This window comes from Benincasa hispida, chromosome 3, assembly GCF_009727055.1.
Source record: "Benincasa hispida cultivar B227 chromosome 3, ASM972705v1, whole genome shotgun sequence".
Taxonomy (NCBI): domain Eukaryota; kingdom Viridiplantae; phylum Streptophyta; class Magnoliopsida; order Cucurbitales; family Cucurbitaceae; genus Benincasa; species Benincasa hispida.
Genome location: NC_052351.1, coordinates 42479476 through 42484531, shown reverse-complemented (window position 1 = coordinate 42484531; position 5056 = coordinate 42479476).

Sequence of the window (5056 nt, the reverse complement as noted above, 5' to 3'; positions counted from 1 at the left end):
TAATTCTAGATTGTGGATGGATGTAGCTTGACTTTGAAGCACAATTTCGTTTTTCTCTATATACTGCTTCAACAAGCTTTCCAAGGAGGAAGATTGTGGCGGTTGCGAGCTACTAGCTTGATTGCTTGTTTGTCGTTATTCCGCGGAAAGAATCCAGGTGGCCCTTCTTTTTGTGCCACAGATTAGAAATTATGCTGCTAATTCTTCATGCAAAATTGGGGTGGTTTCTCCACCTGGGGTTATAGGTATTAGAAAAGGGATTATTTTTCACAAAGTAAATAGACTATGGATTCTGTGGGCATTCTTCCATTGCGTGTCCGTCACTGCAAGTTGCACATCTTGCGGTTTTTTGATTAATTGCGTTTACTTGCCCAGTTTGTGGTGTTGGACTGTTGATCACAATTCCCTGAATTAAGTTCATCATTGCGGCCATTTGATTCTGTAGTGAAGCAATAGCACCATTATTTGCATCGTTATCTTTTATTCTCAGTCTCTGATCACTCTCTCTCCAATCCTCGTGGTGTTTAGAGATGCGATCCAAGAAGTTCTTAGCCTCATCATATGTCTCGTTTAGCAGACTACCAGCGGCTGCCGCATTGGCAGCGGTCTGCAAAGTGGATTTAAACCGTGATAAAAGATTTCCATCTGAAGGCAGTCTGGAAATCCGTTGTGTGGACAGTCCCGGACCAACCTCTTAAATCTCGCCCAGGCATTGCTGAGCAATTCGTCCATGTCTTGTTCAAAATTGGTTATTAGTTTCCTTCGTCGAGCATTCTCAGTAGATGGAAAATATTTCTTCATAAATTTCTCTACTACCTGTTCCCATGAAGTGATCTCTCCCGGCTCGAGGGAATATGCCCATTTTCTTCCTAATCACATAGAGAAAATGGAAACAGAATTAGTTGAACTTCTTCGGCAGAGATGTTCGGGAACACAAAAGTATTGCAGATTTCTATAAAGTTATGGAGGTGGGCGTACGGGTCCTCGCCACGCTGTCCTCTGAATTGTCCTGTAGTCTGGATCATCTACAGCATCACCGACTTCATTTCGAATCGGTTTCCATCAAGGGCAGGCCTCATGATTCCTAGAGAGAAATCATAGAGGTTTGGCGATGCATAGTCTATAATGGGCTTGTTACGATCGTTTTCCAGGAGGATTAGATTCGCCATGACGTTGTTTTCGTTTGGTGCTCCGTTTCCAGGCTGCTCCGCCATATCTTCTTTATCTGGCTGTTGTTGTTGGTCATTTCTTAAATCTCCATCTGAATGTCCTTTCAATCTCCGGGTCGTAATTCACCAGAGATTAAGAGTCTGCAAAGAAATTAGAAAAATTACCGTTAGCACTCTGCTTTGTCGAAGTCCCCGACAACGACGCCAAAAACTTGATGCGTTATTTTATGATGTGGAATTATGAATGAAATTCGGTAATGGAGTTACTTTGAGCAATCAAGTTTTCTCAGTGGAATCCAAGTGTAAACCCCACTGAGTTTCCTAGTAAGTCCAGGGTTGAACTCAGGGACTTGGGAAAACAATATGCGGTGGTAATTTTTCAGAAGACTTTGCAGTAATCAAATAAAGCAAGTAGTTGTTGGAAATGTTGTTTGTGGTAATAAAAATAAACAAATACGGCGGAGTTCGAAAAGAGTTGATAAAATGAAGATGCGATGAGTATGTGGTGAACGGGTTGAGAAGGGTTTTGGCTAACACTTCCTAGGGTGCGTTCATGCTATACGATCATGCAACACACATACAATAGTAAACCATCTCTCGATGCGAATGCTACGACTTTTAATGCTAGAACACATGCGATATATGGATAAGTCTATAGGACCTACACATAAGCCTCTATTCTTATTTTTGCGATGACAAAATAACACACATACAAATAAGGCAACCACATAATATCGTACCTATGTCTAGATGCATGCGATGCAGGTTGACAAACAAAGCTTATCTCTAAGTCCATATCTCTTGTTTATGCAGTTATAATCTTGCTCTCTCGAGTCTAGATTCTAACCTTGCTCTCTCAAGTCTTAGGTTCTTTCTTTAGACTCACCCTCGAGTAGCTCTAAAGGGGTGTTGGACACAGCATAAAACAAGATAATCGCATGCGATGAAGATCCTAGGTCATGTTATCTTAGTTCTTCTCAACCCATTCAATAAGTTTAGCTACTCATGCGTGCTAAGAGAGTGAACAGATGTAGAATAAGAACTTCCATTGTATAGATATAAAGTTGAAGTACAAAATAACAATGCAAGAAGAGAATAAAGAGCCTGGTAGCAATCTTTTGTTTCCTAGGCTTTTACACTGGCTTTTCTACTCGTGTTCAAAAGATATTCTCGCTCTCGTGAGAGTCGCCCAGCTCTTTACTTTCTATGCCTCCGGGTTCTCTCTCGAGTTGCCCTGAGCGATCTTCCGGCGTCTCGACTCTTCTCTTGCTCTGCCTTAAAATAAAAAGAAAAACCATGGACAAGGCTAAACTATGGAGCAATTTATCTAAGTATCCGAACTTGGTGAACTGGTGAACCCCTTTTCTAAAGGATGCCTTTGGTATTTATAGAGCTTTGGGGTGAAAGGCGGCTTCTCTCTTATGATTGCACAGATGGGATGAATTTAATTCTCTGATTGATGCACCAAATATTTGTCATCGAAAAGCTGAATGTACTTGTTATCATTAGCGACTTGTCAACTTAATTCGGATTCGACTGTCATTAGCTTTCTATCCCATCGTGATTAATTATGCCTTTCACCCAGATGGGCCCACCAGGTTGCACTGGATCTATGCAGCAATCTTTCTTGAGTAGATGTATGTGAACACAAATTACCACAAAGCCTTGCGGTAATGCTGCGCTTGTCCGTTGATTTTTTATGATCGTGCTTTTTGCCTTGCGTCAACGCATATTCTGCATAAAAATACAAAAATTAATTGTTTCTATGCGATGAACGCATGCGACCGTGATGTTATGAACTTAATGCTTTTTGGACACAATCTAACATATTTTATCAATGCAAGCCAACATTGTTTAAGAAGTTAGCACTGTAATAACGTGCATTTCTGCCCATTATCAATAAGGAATCCCTCCTTTATTCTTATACTACATACCATTTAGGTTATTACTTAAGGCATGATCCACTTGTATGTCTCACATACATGCTTAAGTTTACATGAAATAACCACGAATCTTAATTTATTCGATATGAGTAAATACAAATAAAATAACTTTTATTTTATTAATAACAATATATACAAACTATTTATAAACTATGAGACTCCGGGAGAATTAGTACACCAATCCCAACAATCTCCCACTTGTTCTAATGCCTCGGGAGACTCATGTATAATACATGAAAAACCAGTACAATATACAATAAACTAGGGCATACTTTATACCCCAGTATCATCCTTCACTTGCCCTAACTTCAAGGAAGGGTCACAATATGCGTATTCCCCATATTCTATGTCCGCCAAGATGACACATGTCCCATAGACCCAGACTCTTCAGATGACCCTCGAACACTTTAGCCATGAGAGCCTTTGTAAACTGATCAGCAACGTTGTACTCCAATGCGATCTTCGTGACTAACACATCACCGCAATACATAATCTCCCTGATCAAATGATACTTCCGTTCAATATACTTGCCTCTACGATGACTCCGAGATTCTTTTGAATTTGCCATAGCCCTGCTGTTATCACAATAGAGAGTGATTGACAAAGTCATATTTGGATCAACTTCCAAATCTGTAAGGAATTTCCTAAGCCAAACAACCTCTTTACCAGCTTTACAAGCGGTTACGTATTCGGCTTCCATAGTGGAGTCCGCGATGCATCCTTGTTTGATGCTTCGCCAAACTACAACCTCTCCATTCAGAGTGAACACTGACCCTGATGTCGATCTCTGAGAATCTCTATCAGTCTGAATGTCATAGTCTGTGTATCCTGTAAGGATCAAATCTTTATCTCCTTACACGAGCATATAGTCTTTGGTTCTCCGAAGATACTTAAGAATCGTTTTGACCGTCGTCCAGTGATCTAATCCTGGATTGGACTGATATCGACTGATAATCTACTACATAGCAAATGTCAGATCTAGTACATAACATTGCATACATAAGGCTTTCAACAGCTGAAGCATAAGGAATCCATCTCATCTCCTCAACCTTTTGAGGTGTCTTAGGACACTGATCCTTAGACAAAACAATTCCATGCCTGAAGGGCAATAAACCCCTCTTGGAATTCTGCATCCTGTACTTGATCAACATTTGAGCAATGTACGATGCCTGAGACAAGGCCAACCTATTGTTCTTACGATCCCAAATGATCAGGATCCCTAGAACATACTATGCCTCTCCCAAATTTTTCATTTGGAATTGGGCGGCTAGCCACTTCTTAATGTCAGTTAGAAAACCTACGTCATTTCCAATGAGTAGGATATCATCCACATACAGTACCAGAAAAGTTAGTGAGTTATTGATGATTTTCTCGTAAACACAAGGCTCATTAACGTTTTGATCAAAGCCAATCATTCAAATCTTATGTTCCACGATCTAGACGTCTGTTTCAGCCCATAAATGGACCTATTAAGCTTGCAAACTCTTTGCTCTTGATCTCGAACAATGAACCCCTCTAGTTGAGCCATGAAAAATGGTCTTCTTAAGATTACCATTTAGAAAGGCAGTCTTGACGTCCATTTGCCATATCTCATAATCATAAACTATGGTTATGGACAGGAGTATCCTGATAAACTTCAACATGACAACAAATGAGAAAGTTTCCTCATATTCCATTCCCTCAACCTGGGTATAACCCTTTGCCACGAGTCTAGCCATAAAGGTCTGCACCTTTCCATATACATCTCGTTTTCTCTTATAGATCCACTTACACCCTATAGGTTTTATCCCATGAGGCAGATCCACAAGTTCCCATACAGAGTTGAAGCATATAGACTCCATCTTCTGGTTCATGGCTTTAATCCACTCATCTTTGTCAACATCCTCCATTGCTTGCTTATAAGATAATGGATCCTCGACCCATCATCAGAAATGATGTTCTGGG